The sequence below is a fragment of the Amblyomma maculatum genome, chromosome 1, assembly GCF_055883805.1.
Source record: "Amblyomma maculatum isolate TAMU_Amacu chromosome 1, ASM5588380v1, whole genome shotgun sequence".
NCBI lineage: Eukaryota > Metazoa > Arthropoda > Arachnida > Ixodida > Ixodidae > Amblyomma > Amblyomma maculatum.
Genome location: NC_139344.1, coordinates 309,715,654 through 309,732,746, shown reverse-complemented (window position 1 = coordinate 309,732,746; position 17,093 = coordinate 309,715,654). Strand labels below are relative to the sequence as shown.

At 49.2% G+C, this 17,093-nt stretch overlaps 1 long non-coding RNA gene across 1 annotated transcript; it reads left to right on the top strand.

The window, feature by feature from the left end:
- Positions 1–2,592: 2,592 nt before the first annotated feature.
- LOC146207048 (uncharacterized) lies at positions 2,593–15,817 on the top strand. Its single transcript, XR_014703307.1, has 5 exons — positions 2,593–2,765; positions 7,874–8,020; positions 8,163–8,312; positions 8,453–8,586; positions 15,593–15,817. It is a non-coding gene; the product is annotated as an uncharacterized LOC146207048 (long non-coding RNA).
- Positions 15,818–17,093: the final 1,276 nt, after the last annotated feature.

Here is a 17,093-nt window from a genome sequence, read left to right as displayed (position 1 = left end):
GATCAACCCTTAGCGTGAGCGCAAGTGTATGTGTCTATCATGTTCGTGCATAAAGTTAAGCGGCAGACGACGCGAAGCACCACCACCAGATCATCCTGCTCGCAAGCCACTTAGCTTGGATGTGCGGCCATGTGAAACGCACGAGCGCTCTGAACAGCGCGGCCTCACGCTCGCGTGTTAATCATAAGAGTGGATCACCATGTACATCGCATACAACGACCGACAACTACGATCGAGTCGCTTTCGAGTACTATCAGCGCTTTGAAAAAAGCGCTAAGAGTACATTGAAAAGTGTAATTAAACATTACACTTACCTCTAGGCACACGTCGTATACGATGTTATCATTCACTTGGGAAACACATTTTGCAACTAAATTCGCCTCCTTGTCGTCAAGCGTCTGTTCCACCGAGTAGACGTGGCTGATCAGCTTCTCCCCCTTAATTAAATTTGCTTTTCGGAAGAATGTGTCAATTCGAGCGATCTTCTTGAAGCCGCAATGCAGGCGATACATCGTGACAGCGCGAGCGCGTGCACGTGCGAAGAAGCGCACCAGCAAGAAAGCGTGGGGAAAGCACCGCGCGCAGTGGTCGACGTCCCATGTTTTACTTTTCGTCCTCAGGTGGCGCTGGACACTAGGCGCAGCAGCGCCGCTCAGCGATGCTTTGGTAGCAGGGGGGCGCTGCAAGCGCTAGTGAAAAGCGCCCTCTTCGGCGGCGTCCCAATAATTGGCCGGGAAGGCCGGTTCCCCCTCCCATTGAACAGCTGCGCGAGTGGCTCTTGAAAGGGGTCAGTTCTGCACGTGCTGGGCTGCTGCAGATCTGTTTGTGCAGTCGCGTGCTTTCCCCTTGATGCTTGAACGCTTACGCATGCGCATTCTTCAGAGAATTAGAAAAATCTTTCAGCGCAAACGTGAAAAAAAAAAAAACTTGTGGGTAATGTCCCCTCCGTGAGGCAAATTGACGAAAACGCCAATATGTTAACGGCGCTTTTAGTGCCGCAAGTAATTAAGTGGCAAAACAGTTTACAACGTGGAAAGTAAATCTTTTTTACATAGCCATCTTCACAATGCAAAATTTTATTCGATGGCTCACGAAACTTCGCTGACTTAATAGATTGGATTTTGATATTTTTTTGTGCTAATAATATTGAAAATTACCGTTATTTTAACGCAAATTATGAGTCCCGAAGGCGATATGCGGGGCTGAAGAGAAAGACTAGCCCAAGCATCCTTGGCCGACCATTTACGTGTGGCCGACGTTCGGAAAATGGTCGGCAGCCTACTTAGTCGGCTAGTAAACCACGGCAAGCGGTCGGCCCGGAGGTAGCCGCCAGCCATTTCGGCAAGTAGTTCGCAGCGGCCTTTGGCCCGACTTTTTGGGCGGACTAAATGCCGGGCACGGCGCCAGGTTAATGGCAAGAGTGCGGCAATGCGTTGGCCCGACTGTTGAGGCGGTACATTGAAAAAAAGTTATGAAGAGCACGACTGCTACTTTTTTTTAAATTTGCCTGTTACTTGGCTTTGGTTTTTCGCGATGTTATGTAATTTGCGCTTAGTATGGAACAAAATGATACATGCTATTCAGTGTAAATGTTTTGTTACAATTATTAATGCTATTGTTTGTTTAACTTGTCGCTCACATTTTTAGTGAACCTTATAGCTGTTAGTAAAATTATTTACCGAGTTCTAAACAGCAAGCCACAAGGTGACCGCGATTTCATGTGTAGATCATGTCATTATACTGTTTACTTATTACGAAGCGCAGCTGTAGGTGCTGTAACATCAGTTATATTTTGGCGCACAAGCTCCCGTACACCCCATTTAGCCCGTATCACTCACTGAAATGCGTCCGCTATATGGCAGGGCACTTGAGTAGACGCAACTTCGCATTGTAAGGGAGGAGAAGGCTATTGTGTAAAATAAAAGAAGCGGACAGAAGAGAAAAAGCACACGGGGGCAGAAATTATGCGTAGGGCACTGGAAAGCCTTGGCCGCGGCGAACGCTCCGGCAGGCAAGCAAAGAGACAAATTCTAAAAACACTACTTCACAGCAGGAGAAGAGAAATGCGTACACTGAGGGAGACCCGGACGAAACAAAACCGACCTCACGCTCGGACGTTTCGAAGGAAGGGCGGAAAAGAGGGGGGAAATGGTGGGAAGGGCGGGCAACTGTGTCACCCCCGCAGCTCGAAAGTTGGTGGCTAGCGTTCCTGACTGGGCGAGAGAAGAGATGTATACACGCCGACTTTGAAGAGAGCATGCAGTTTTGTGGTATTTGTATACTATTTTTGAAGGAGCTCTTTTCGAACAAAGTTGTCTTACGATCAAATACATGAAGAAAAAAAAACGAAGGAAAATGATTATTGTCCAGGTTATTAATCGCATACTTTTTTTCTCAAAACAGTCTGGTAAAGTTAAGAGCCGCGAGAAAACGGGCCAGTGTCCTTGTCATTTGGTTTTGTTTCTTTGCGTGTGGCCCATTCATCCTCTTTTACGACCTGCCGGGGGTGGGACGGGCGGCTCTTTTATTTATTTTTTTTTTTCGGAGGTCGGAGGGGCGCATTTTCGCAGCGAGCGGTCCGATTCTACACCGGAAACTACCCCCCTCTCTTCCTCCGCTTCTTGTCAACAGTTCTTGGAAGACTCGGCAGCTTGTGCTCGTGGGTGCGTGCGTGCTTTCAAGTTCATTGCAGAAGTGTAGAGCGCGACCAAGAGACGATCTCGAGCGCGCGAGGACGCTGTACGTGCGAACGAAATGTTGGAAATGTAAGCGCGTTTTCCAAAGTTGCGCGTTATAAGTTAAAATTACAAGACAGTCAACTTTGTTACCTGCAATAACTAGGCGCTGGACAACCAGACCTCTTTTTCATTCGCATTTATATACTGTCAGGACAAGTGACTGTAGTAGTTTTCAACCGCTGTATCCTTTCAGTAACTCCGCCAAGCCATCCTGAAGTAACGCGCTCCTCCGGCGCGTTTGGACACAAAAAATCGAAGATGCTCCGCTTTTTCTGTTTTTTTTTTGTTCCTTTTTTCTTTTTGCTCAAAGAATGGGAGTGTGGTTTAATAGGAACGAAACAGTTTATTTTTATTTATTTTATTAGTATTTCGCTTTTGTTTTACAGATTGTTTTGAATTATGGCTTCTATATTTTCTTGCTTGTTACTGTCCACTCCTGGTCCGCGAGAGACATGTTTTCTCAACGTATCCTGCATATCAATATGAGTTTGAGACCCCTATGTTAGACAGAGTGATTGAAAATTAAGAATATTTATTGAGAGCTACACGAGGTACGCGCAATGAAAGAAGCTAATTGAAAAGAATTCTTTCCTGAAGCAGCTGCCGCAATTTCGGGTTTTTGTTGTGGCTTGCAGACTAATAATATGGAGAACTTTTAGTTTTAAGGCGTGAACATGTATCGGAAGTGATTAAAGCGAATTATCTGTCGTACGTACTAAGCCGAGAGATCGCTTGTAGAATAGCCCTGCATATGGAACGAATGCTGAATAGGTCCAGAAACTTAAGACTTCTGCTTGAAAAGTACCGGGATAAGAGAGTAGAAACGATCATGACGTCATAGGCGTGAACTTCAACCATTTACATAGCAGGGAACCAAAGAAATCTTATTGATAAACATGGAAATAGCAAAGCACACTGGGACAATAAATAATGTTTCAGTAAAACAGCAAACAGTACCGAACATATAAGGTAGCGGCAAGAAATATATAATGCAGTGAGTTTCTGGTCACACGTTGTATATCAATAATGCGCAGCTGCAACAGGACTCCCTCGGGAGCTCTGACCCCCTAACAAATTTCCAGACAGTCGATTGCTCGATCCTTTGTGCTCACACATATACGCGTGAGCCGCAGGCTTGCGTCTTTCAAGACAAGAACCCAGTTCAAATCAATTCGATGTACAAGTGACCTTCCTGAGGTGGATGTGCCGCGTCAACAACCTCCGGATAAAGCTTTGCTCTCCAAGAACTAACAGCTGGCTATATCTAGGTGAGACGCACTAGCATGAGGAACAGTAGACAATGGGGTACGTCACCGAAAGAATACGATCGACCGCGTTCCTATTCTGCCAAATGATCAATCCCGCGGACTTCACTACACGTTGTTCGAACGCTTCGCGCGGCCTTCCACTGTGCGACGAAAAAGCTCACGGCGCTAGGCAGCGGAATGTCCAAGCTGCGACGCAGTCCTTAAGGACACGTGTGTGAGACTCGACCTGACCAAAGTTGATACTGTGCGGATCAATATGCCAGCTGTAAAGCCTGTCTTAATTTGGTGGGGATCGAATACGCCACACTCAGTGCGCCACCGAAAGTCTCTTAGAGCATGCGGGAGATTGGGTGCAACAGGCGTCTCCCACTTCGCATACGTTTTTCACATATGTATAGGGGCACAGAATAGCAGAGCGCTTCGCAGATATTAGATACTGCTATGGCTATCCATGCTCCGTCTACAAACATCTCCTCTAACTATGCGAACACGTGCGCCTGTTTCCCCTGACCAGGAAAAAAGCCAGTATAAAAGTTAAGGCCGCCCAACTTAACCTATGTGATCCACTAACTCGGATACCCAATAGCGCACAACAAAGGGCATAATGAAGACAAGGCGGAACCCAAATAGGCGCCACCACCTAGCTATAGTGAAAATATAATCAAAGTAGATTGACTTTGCAAGAGGAATACACAAGAAAACACGAGCTAAGCCATGCAGGGTCATATCATTGGGAGGCTGGATCAATAAACAATCAAGGAACACAGATATGAGAAAGTTGGCACCTGTGTGCACTAGGCTTTATCAGAAGTTTCGCGCATACGTTAGTTAGCTATAACTTTAGGATGAACAAGATGTCCGAGATTATTGAGTTAATAGTCTATCCCGACATCGGCACGAAGCCGTGTGTGACGCATGCACGTATGCACGCACTTACGCACGTCTGCAGTCGCACAGAGTAAATTGTTCCACGACCTTACACAGTGGTACGATGGAATAGTTAATAATATTTGAAAGAAGGAAATAAAAATTAGGGGAACGCTCAAGCTTCCCCTTGACATTCGACGGGATACAACGCTTTCTCATTATTCTCTCTATCTCTCTATTTCGGTGGACAACCGCAGTTAATTGTAAATTGGTTATAGGAAAGTAAAGGCGCAGCATCTGTCACAGATCCCGGTGGGAACCTGGACCTCATCTCCATATTTACTACCACATTCCGAATATTTCAGACAAAACTCGACGATACTCAAGCGAAAACCGGGTTAGCGAGGTGGCTTTTGGACCAAATGAGCTGTAACGCTTCGCATATATACATATATGCTGCACTCTCGATAGACGAAACTCGGGTATATTGCCGACATGAGGGAAATGGAACAGCCTGGAACAAATATTTGCCCGCCTCAGTTAAAACACGGGGATTAGGAAAGCTTTATTCCTGATATATCAATATGCCGAGGCCGACTGTCTTTATCCAGAACACAAATGTGGTCCGGATAGTTTTCAAATAAAAATGAAAGGCACGCAAAGAGCCGATCGCCCGGACGATTCGCCTGTCGAACGTATACTTCCTGCGAACACAAGCATTGTGCAAGAAGTAACCTATGGTTCTTTTGAGAAAATTCAAAGGGATTGCGTTTTGAGAATCCCGCGCAACATGACGAGGATCGATCGGCTCCTGCACCAGTGGCGGTCTACATTGTTAAATTCTTCAACGTCAGCCTCACACGCAGAAATATGGTATGAAATGCCAGAATATATATAAAGTTCCTCGAATCCCCTTTTCCCCAGCCGCGTATTCACTACTGCTATAATATATCATTAAATAACATTGTGCATATCAAAGTAAAGTCTCCTGATATACAGCAGGTTTCCCCTCTACGTTCCATGAGGCAGTCGGCTTAGCAGGAGAAAAGTGGAAAATTCGTATCATTGAAAGAGCTATTTTTATGCAACATTGAGTTATACCGCGTGCATGATATATATTGACACTATATCATTTGAGCCTGCTAATAGAATTATACATTGCGCAACAGAAGGTGAAATTAACTGTTATTTATACATATTTTGAAATAAAGCTTTAACCGCGCGCTAATTGAGCCGCGGCGGGTATGGTACACTCTGTAGTTGATCGCGAGTTGTCATGAACTTATGCTTGAATTTGTGAACTGGTAGGCGCTGATTGTCTGTTTGAAGCATACTTAATACTAAGTGCCTAAGATTTGCGCGGTAACTGCTATGAACCTACGAATGTAATTGTCCATTTTTTTTTATGGTTAAATGGTAACCTCTGAATTTAAACAACCTCATCATAAAGTTAACCTATAACGTAACCCTAAGCAAACCCACGGTAAACCGAAGAGATCACGTGCCTTTAAGGTTTATATGTTAACCGTCAATTACTTTTGCCAGTGCCCTCGAAACCTATCAATCCTAAACGCCCTTAAATTCGTTTCGCAGCCTCCGTGAGTTTACATTTCGTACGGGGTCAAGAAAAGAGGCGGTGGGCTTTTATGAGCTTTCATCCGGATCCAGTGCACTTTGCCCTGCGACCTTCTACTGATTTTCATGCATCCCTAAAACAAATGGACAAAATATATTTTTGTCAGAAACTTGCAGCAGTTACTATGTGGTTCAGTCGGTATTTACCAGCTTGAGCTCGAGGTCACGGGCTTTAGTCGAGCTGCAGAAGCCGCATTATGATGGAAACCAAACGCGAAAACGGAAATGTGGTTTGCGATTAATATGACAGCCCTAGGGGTTCTAAATAACCCACGTACTGCTTTGGGAAGTATAAATCCGCATGGACTATGTAATCTCTGCAAAAGCACTCATAATATACAGTGTTCTGCAACTTAACCGTCTTGGAAAAGTTTCCAAGACGGTTCCGATAAAGTTGCTGAACACTATATACGTAGTCAGGTCTTGCTATTTTGGCTAAATGAAGCTGCAGGTGTTCTACTGCCCCACACTTGGTTTATGTGGAAGATATTCGGTTGAAAGAACATTACATACATTCACTCCAAGCCATATTTTTTTCATGCAAAGAACTACAGCCGCCGGTATCAAGACGGGGGCTCTACAGAAGCCGTAGAAAAAGGAAAAGAAAAGAAAAGAAACTACCTCGACGCTTCTTGAACGACGAGGGAGAGGGGGGGGGGGGAGGGGGCGTGAAAAAGAAAGAAAACTGCTTCTCGCTGCGCGGGACCCGCTGCCCCCCATCGGTCCATCTCTTCTCCCTGCGGCAAAGCGGAAAGAACCACGGGGAGGCGAAAGGCATCGAGGCACCCTACCGCGGGGGGGCGACAGGAATGCCGAAGCAGAGAAATAGCGGCGAAAAAAAAAAAAAAGAAAGAATTGCATGCACCGCACACAGGAGATTCTCCCTGCTTTTGTAGCTTCTCTCCCCCCCCCCTCCTCCCTTCTTGAGGTCACGTGGCCAAAAGGCGGGAAAACACATCCCGCGCGAGCTAAGATGCGCGGCAGCGGCGGCACCACTCAGTCGACGGCCAGCCTCCGTGAGTCCGTGTGGGCGGGCGCGATGCCTACTGCCTAATTTTATCGTCCGCTTTTATTTCGCGCAAATTCAATCTGTCTCAACCTCCTGCAGCAGTCAGCGTTTGAAAAGAGCAGCTGATGATTGCAGCCGCTCTGTACAGATTCTTCGTGCCGAAGTTCACCAAAACATGCGTAAGTACATGATCTTTCGGTCTTGATCAGAGGCGCTTTTTGCTAGATTCGATATTATACTGGACATAATAATGTATTGTTTTGGAGCATATGTTCGTCTTGTTATATACTCCTTGCATATTTCTTCATATATATATATATATATATATATAATTGGTGTGGGCGCTGAACGCGCAGGAAGACTTGCTGAGCCGTTTGGAAACAAGGCTGCGGCTGGCTGCGGTGGCAGAATTGGCTAATTTTGCTGCAGTCTGGGTCCTTGGGTATCTCCTGTCCCAAAATGCTCGCCTTTTAATATGGAGGGACACTCACTATACCGATCAGGTAAGTCCAATTAGCACATATTTTGTTCGATACAATATACTGCAACTGTTTCTGGAGCGCGTATATATATGCGCATCTTATTACTACGTACATTTTTTTTTATATATAATCGATGTGTGCGCATTTCGCTCTGATTGCGCAGGAAGACGTGCTGAGCCGACTTGGAAACGATGCTGCGGCGGTGGAATTAGCTCTTTTCGCTGCAGTCCGAGGTCCGATCTCCTCTGCCCCAAAACGCCCGTCTTTCACTTCTTCACATCGAAGTGCATGCACTGACATGTATACCGACCAGGTAAGTCAAATTATCGCTGATTTTCTTTTATACGATAATGTACTGCAACTAATTATGTATTGTTTTGAGACTTATGCGCATCTTGTTACTGTAAATGCATATTTTGTAATTGGTGTGCGCGCCTTGCGCTGATCGTGCAGGGAGGCGATATCAGCTGGTCTGGAAACTGGCTTCGACAGTGGAAGCTCGTTTCGCCGAAGCCCGAAGTCCTTGGTCTCCTCTACACTAAAACGCTGGTCTTTCGCTTCTTCATGGCGGTGCACTTGCCGGACAGGTATTAGCGCTGATTTTGTTCTATCCGACTCACATCGATGGGACGCATATGCAACCCAGTTAAATGTCAAATGCTATCACTGATATAAATATTGCAGCACCCTTCGCCATAGGAGCGATCAGAAGCTGTACTAGCATCATCGCTACTGCCAAGCAAGCTCGTGCCAGGACTGAGTACAAGATTTATGCCGTGTTTATTATTATTATTTTTTTTCTGCTGTAATGATGTATATACGTGAAAATTGATGATTGAGTGATGCGGTATGCTGGCAAGGTAAGTGAGCCAGTGCGTTCATTTTGTGGATTTTGGAATTATATATGTGATGCACACAGATCTGAGCCGTTTCACATTGATTTTGCTCTGTGCGCTTGCATTCTGGGCAAGCAGTTGTATTTTCATCGTGCGGATTATTTCCTGGTGCTTACATGCTCATGAGGTGTTCAGCTAACTTGTTTCAAGCTTTAAAAATTTAGAACGGGTTCTATAAGCTTCTAAGAGTTGGGCTGTCTAAATGCCGTCTTGGCTGATGAGACAATTTTTAAAATAATGCTCGGTTGTTAAATAACGAAAATAAATCAGGTGACGGGGAGGGCGCTGCGATCGTCATGGAGGACAGACGTGCTCATATTAGCTCCGTCGCTAATTCCCGCTTTCGCAGTGCTAATTAGTTTGGATCGAGAAGCTTTTAATACCACCGTGTTCGTGAAGGTATCCGCCATCATCCGATACCTGACTTTTATCAAAGGTGCGTCATTTTCGAATTAGCGGACTTACTGATTCAGCGCCAAGAGGAGACGCTAGGCCGAAGCGAACCCAGGACTCGCTAGGCCTAGCCGGCCGTACTTCAGCCACGACATGGAGGATTCCGCCACCACTTCGGTGCATAACATCCAGATTTCCCCGATGAGCGTACAAGTAGCAGGAGAAGAAATTACCCCCGAGGAATTTCAACGCTCGCCCGGATGGCTGCACATCGGCGGGCACAGGAGCCGACCACGCCTGCAAGGAACGCCGAGTGAGTCTACTTCTCAACCTGATACACCGAGCTCTTCTCAACCTGATACACCGAGCTCCCAGAAAAACCCTAAATTCATCAAGAGCGTTAGGGCCGCAGTTATTCGGGCGGCTCGCATGCCCGCCATGCCAGCGGAAGAAATTAAGATCGTCGTGCGTCCCCGCGGAGGGCTCGATATTTACAAGGCAGGAGCTGCATGCGTCACTACTGCCATCATGGTGGCAGCAGAAATTGAGGTGCCAGATCGAGCTGAGGATACAGCGTGTCCCAATGCGCAACAGAACATAATGGTGATCAGCACTCCGAGCGAAGAGCGGGCGGAAAAGTATGCTCGAATTCAAGCTATTAATGTGCAAGGCAACACGTACCAAGTGAGTGCTTATGGAACGGCCGCCCACGACACAGTCAAGGGCGTGATCAGGGGCATATCAGTCAAAGACAGCGAAGCTGAAATAATGCAGCAGGTCGTAACCAAGTACAACCCCCTCGCCGCGGGTGCGAAGCGTATCGGAAATACGACGACAGTCATCGTAGTGTTCAATGGTATCAAGGTTCCTAAGTATGTGCGATACGGATAGACGCTGTACCCGTGCAGTCTCTACAAGAAGCAAATAGAAGTTTGCAAGGTATGCGGCAAAATCGGCCACAGGCGCGACGTGTGTCCTACACCAAACGCACGTGTGTGCCTTTCATGCGGTGCTTCTAATCCAAGAGAGGGCCACACATGTGTCCCCAAATGCAAGCTCTGCGGTGAGCAACACCCCACCGGGGACCGCGTCTGCAAAGCCAAATACAAAATTCCATATGTCGTGCGGCGACGGAGATGGGAACGCCGTAACGCCGAAGAACAGCAAAAGGAAGAAGTCGAACGCACTAACGCCGAAGAACATCACAAGCATGCACTCGACTCAAGCTCGTTTCCACGTCTCGGACGCTCTCACTCGCGCAGTGCTTCCCGTAACGGATCCCGAAGGGCGTCGCGCAGCGCGTCGCGTGACCGTGACTCATCTCACAGGAACAAACGCGACGCTAAGCGTTCGCGCTCCCGTGACAGAATCAGTTGGGCGGACGCAGCAAAGGGCGAAGTTAAAAGCAGCAACGCAAGCTCTAACAGCGCCACTACTGGCCGAAGCACACAGAGCAGCTGGCAGGAATGGACTACCAGCCCCTACTACAAGGAACTCGAACAACTCCGTGTCGCCAACGCGACTCTGTTGGAAACCACGCGCCGGCTTACCCAAGAGCTAGCCGACGTCAAGAAAGAACTACAAGCACAGCGATTTCAGCCAACCATTGGCCCAGCTCAGTCACCCGAGACGCTTACACCCTCCGTTATCCCCGAGAACACCGACACGCCATCCCATCAAGGTGGTACACAATCAATGGACATATCACAAGACGAGCCCGAAGGGGAGAAAACCACTGACCCAACCCCCAAGAAACGAGCGCGCACCTCATCACGACAACATAAGGACCTAAACCAATTGGAAACTCAGCTCGAAACCAAAATTGAAGCGCTCACCAACACCTATGCCGACACGGCTGCCGTCACGGACCAACGCCTGGCGCGGCTGGAGGAGCTAATCACCACGTCCTACGGAACCATACAGGAGCGCTTCGACTTCATTGAACAAACCCTCAAGCCCATAGTATGCAGCCCCATCTTTGCTGCGCAATTCGCAAACCACCCATATTTCCAAAAACAGACGCAGGCCTCAACTCCATCACAACCATGTCCCAGCCCCAAGCCACAATAGGAACGCTACCGGGCCTTACGGTCTGGCAGTGGAACTGCCACAGTTACAACAACAAGAGAGCAGTGCTGCAACAACACATCACCACGGTAACCAAGAAACCTGACATCATTCTGCTGCAAGAAACGGTGACGGCGAACCCAACCCTCGCTGGGTATCGCGCTCACGTTAGCCCAGCGGAGGGACGAGGCGCCTGCACATTCGTCCGCAAAGGGCTCCCGTTCATTGAACATCAGCTCGGACACGGCCGCAGCAGGGTGGAATACACCTTCACCGAAATCATTCCAAGCAAACAACGGAAATACAGCCTGTTCATAGCTAACATATACAGTAACCCCAAGCACCAAACACAGAAATTCAAGACCCTGCTACACACAGCCAGCACCCAAGCCAAAGGCAACACTTTGCTGATTGGAGGAGACTTCAACGCCTCCCATCGAGCGTGGGGTTACGTGAAAGACACGGCAAAGGGACGGGACCTACTACAGGATACCCTGGACCACGACTGCACCCTGATCACGGATCCCAATCATCCTACCCGAATCGGCAATTCCGTAGCACGAGACACCACACCAGACCTTACATTCATCAAGAACGACCACACTGGCAAAGTAACATGGCGCAACACCGGCGTTGACCTGGGCAGTGACCACTACATCCTCGAAATTACGATTCCCAATCAATTCCGGGGCAACACCATTACACACAAATGGACGGATTGGGACGGTTTCCGTAAGGGACGACCAACCACACCGCAAGACATCACAAACATTGAAACCTGGTCGGCAGAGCTCCGCGATGCAGTGCACTCGGCCACCAAGACCATTGAAACGGACGAGGACATCATAGCTATGGACAGCCGTCTGGCCCATCTCATCGAGGCCAAACGCTCGATACAGGCGCGCTGGAAGCGGCAACGGCTGAATCGCAAATTGAGAAAGAAGGTGGCCGACTTAAACAGGGCCATTCAACATCACTGCAAGGTCCTGTGCCGTCAGCAGTGGAACGAAGTCTGCAACCGAGCTGACGGGCAACTACATCGTGGTTGCACATGGAATCTATTTCGGCACCTCCTAAACGAAACTAAGACCAAGTCACACCAGCGCGATCGCCTGGCCTGCCTCATACACACCGCCACACAACAACGAGGAAAAGACGCCGTTATCAAGGCCCTGGAAGCCAAGTATCTGCCACACACGTCAACGGAAACCCACCCGCCATACGGGGGGCTGCCGAACGCGTGGCTCGACCGAGACATTACCATGTCAGAGGTACGGGCAGCGCTGCACGAGCTCAACGCCCGCTCAGCAGCCGGCCCCGATCTTATTACCAACAAGATGCTACGCAACCTCGACTATGCATCGATCGAGGCCCTAACCCGCTACTATAACGAATGCTGGCGTTCGGGCAAGCTCCCCCGACAGTGGAAAACGGCAAGAACAATCCTAATCCCGAAACCGGGCAAGCCATCGGATATCGGCAACTTGCGTCCCATCTCGCTCACGTCCTGCGTGGGCAAGGTGCTTGAGCACGTGCTTTCCAACCGGTGGCAGGAGTACCTGGAAAAGGAAAACCTATATCCGGATACGATGATCGGCTTCAGGCGCAGACTCAGCACACAAGATGCCATGCTACAACTTAAACAAGAAATAATCGACAACAAGACACAAGACAGCAAAGTAATTCTGGGACTTGATTTACAAAGCGCATTCGACAAAGTCAAACACTCAGCCATATTAGCACAAGTATCGAGACTCAACATGGGGGTAGCGAGCTACAATTACATCCAAGACTTCTTGACCAACCGCACGGTGGAACTGCACGCCGGAGACCTTAAGTTCCCCGAACACAAGCTCGGAAGCACGGGTACCCCGCAAGGTTCAGTCATCTCGCCGTTGCTCTTCAACCTTGTCATGATCGGGGTAGCGAGGGCAGTAGAGGGGACCGGCGTCCGGCATACGATCTACGCCGACGACATTACCCTGTGGGCGGCAGGCGGCACCGACGCCAGCATTGAGCAGCAGCTCCAAGAGGCTGTTACTGCCATCGAGCAACACCTTAACGGCACAGGCCTAGTGTGCTCGCCCGCCAAATCCCAGCTGTTCGTCCTCACACCATTACAACGGGGACGGAAACGCGCTCCCCCTCGGGAGTGCGATCACATAAAGATCGTGGCTGCATCGGGGCAGCGCATCCCCGAAGTTCCCAATATCAGGGTCCTGGGCCTGCTACTAAACAAGAACGGCCGCAATGACGAGACCATCAACAAGATTACCACCAAGGCAATGGACGCTATCCGGCTCATACACCGAGTCTCGACACGACGGGCAGGCATGCGTGAAGACAGTCTTCTGCGCCTCGTCCAGTCGTTCGTGATCAGTCACATCGCCTACGTTGCGGCCTACCTCAACTGGCAGGCCGCTGACCGGACAAAGATAAACACGCTGATCAGACGGGTTTACAAGACGGCGCTGGGATTAATGGGGACCACGAGTACGGCTCGGCTCTTGCAGCTCGGCGTCCATAACACCTTAGAAGAAATAGCCGAGGCGCAGCTCACGGCGCAAATGGAGCGCCTCTCTACCACCAAGACAGGCCGCAGTATACTGACGTCCCTGGGTTACAATCCCCGAGCTCCCAGTCGACAATCGTGCGATATCAGCGATGAGGCGTGGGCCCACATCCACGTGGACCCCATCCCGAAAAACATGCACCCCGAGTACAACCAAGAACGGCGGCAGGCGCGGGCCAAAGTCCTCGTCGAGCAACACGCCCAGGACCCGCACGCCCGGTTCGTGGACGCTGCAGAATACAAGCGAGAAGGATTCGTGGCAGTGGCCGTTGCAGCGGCTACCGGCATCAAAACAACGGCAGCGAGCGTGCGGTGCACGGACGCCACAGACGCCGAGGAGGTTGCCATCGCTCTGGCGATCTCGGAGGCCGAGTGTCGCACCGTGCTCAGCGACTCGAGGAACGCTGTGCGCAACTTTGCCAAGGGGCGAGTGTGCGCGCCGGCGGCCGCCATCATCAGTAAGCTCCAGCTTCAAGACCGCGGCAACACTATCCGCATCAAGTGGTTCCCGGCGCACGCGGGAGATTGTGCATCCTCACCGAATCACAACGAGACGGCCCATTCGGCGGCGCGAGCGCTTACCTTCCGCGCCCCCGAGAAGGACCGTTCCGAATGGTGGTTCGAAACAAGACAGAATGACCAGTTACGAGGAAGTGACAAAATTTTACCGCCTAGCTCGACGGACAATGCCGCCGCCTCACCCGGCACTTAGTCGGGAGGAGGCGGTCATCCTAAGGCAAATGCAAACCGGGTCACTCCTAGCCCCGGCAATGCTACACGTCCTCCACCCAGACATCTACACGAGTGATATGTGCAGTGTGTGTCAAGTGGGTCCGGCGGACCAATGGCACATCATGTGGGACTGTGCCAGGTTCCCGACCGAAGCTGCATCCAGGACATACCCGCCGGAACTTCAAAGTGCTGTGCAGAATACAGACAAGGACATGCAACTATGGGCCGTCCAGCAGGCCCGGGGTGCGCTCGAAAAGCACAAGCCTCACACCCACCACAAACGGGTCAAATGAGGTAGTGCAGAGTAGGGCTTAACCCCGGGTAGACGCTTGGCCAGCGTCACGACGCGTTAACCCGTCGTTTGCCGGCTCTCTAATAAAGTTATACATACAAACATACAAAATCAGGTGACTTATCGTTAAATATCCGGTCGCTTTTGCTGTAAAAGTTCCATCTAGTTTGAGAAAATTAAGCTGTATTCTACGGAATAAACTTATTGTAGGTTTCATGTAAATATCGCGGAAACTGTTTGTTCTGCCGCGTTGGAATCCCTCATACGCGTTCTATGACAAGCGCGGACACTTGGTTTTGCTAGAATTATTAAATTGCAGCATTAGCATGCAAGAACGCGCTTCGGGAGGATAAGGTTTGAGTGCGCTACAGTTGCAAATTGCAACATCATGACTCCAGCAAAACAAAGTGATCGCGCCTTTCTCGCGGATTCACGGATCCTGATTACCTATTGCGGCTTTGCGCTAATGCGTTTTCAGTAGGGTCGCATGAAGTCAAGCGCATAAAATATATTGATGTGATAGTGCAGTTGGTGGCAGTGAGCAGACATTATTTTTTCTACCTTTTCACCCTATATTTGCCTGCAATGTAAAAGTGTAGGCGAAAAGGAAATTTTTAATTAAAACACTTTTCTTCATACAGCTGACCAAGATGGAACCTGCCGCAGATCCGACCAGTCGCAGACATCAAGTGATCGACAGGCTGCCAAAAGAAGGAGACCAAGCCTGAAGCCCATCTTCCATATGTGGCACACGCGCAGTCATATATCCACGCTTATTAAAAAGCAAATCGCGAGCTTTTTCTGAACGCTGTTGACAAATAAATTTTTCACCAAATACTGCAGCTTTTGTTTCTTCATGGCATCAGAAAAGCTACTGCTTTTCTTGATGCATTTGTATGTGCTACCCCGTTATATATGAATGGGCCACGATATATTAAATGCATGGCATGATACCTGCACGAGGGGCGATGCCGGCCACTAACCGGCGTCGGGAAGCAACCGGCCGACGTATGGTCTTTCGTCAGCAAAATGCTAGGGCAGACGAGCGGCCGACCATTCAGTAACGCTGGCAGACGGCAGGCCCACGTGCGGCAGGTGGTCGATCACGTCGGGCCAAAAGGTCGGGCCGTAGTCGATTGCCGAAAATCGGCCGACGTTAGGTCAGTGTCAAAACCCGACGCCGGCCCTCATTCGGGTGCCGAAGGTCGGCCGGCCACTTTTCGGTCGGCGAGAAAGGTCGGCCCTACCTTTTGCCACACACTTTTTTTTGTACCATTCACCGAATATGCCTACCAACTGCTCGCTTATGGTTAAAAGAAAAATGTAAGCTTGATTAATAAGTACCATAGAGAAAAGCGGTTGCTTATTTGTTTCATGCTATCACGGCGTACGCGTACCCTCACGACAACCTATCTGCAGAGCCATCGATCATAAGTGAATGCTCACTGATGTGGATGACAAACGTTTTGACTTCAAAATTCTTTTTTCGAAACTGCATACGGCCGCATGAACATTCGTAAGTAAATAACAATAATGGAGAAATGCTTAACTAAATGCTACGATTCCGCTCAAAAGTGTGGTAAATAAATATTTCTGCAATAAATAATGTCATACTTTTTTAATTGGATAGAAGTCTGGTCTAGTTGGAGGCCGTTCATGGCAAAAAATTATGGGCGCGTCTCCTCTTTCTCTGTACTCGTAAACTGTGCGACAAGGAAGTTTCATCGCGAACATTTTTTTAGCATTCATGGCTATGCTCTCCAAAGCAGCAGTTTACAAGCAGTGGCGAATGCACTTGCACGGCTAGCATTCTGTGGCACTGCAAGTATGGTGCTGTTGTGTGATTTTAATAAAAAGAACCAAGAGGGGCCATTGCACCCCTGGACACAATAACCTTTTTTTCCCTCTCTGAACGCCTTGGAATGCCGGCCAGACTCGCAGCGACCAGCAACATCTCTTTTGTGCACCTGCGAGTGAGACGGCGCGTGCATACAATGAAGGAGAGGGTGCCAACGGCGCGAGCAGCGCGCGTACCAGTCGGGACGTGGGTGGTTCAATGCGCTCCCCCGGCGACGTCCCCGACCAGTCGTTCAGAAATGACCGCCAGAGGAGGAGGCGGCGCTGGTGTAGTGGGAGCAAATA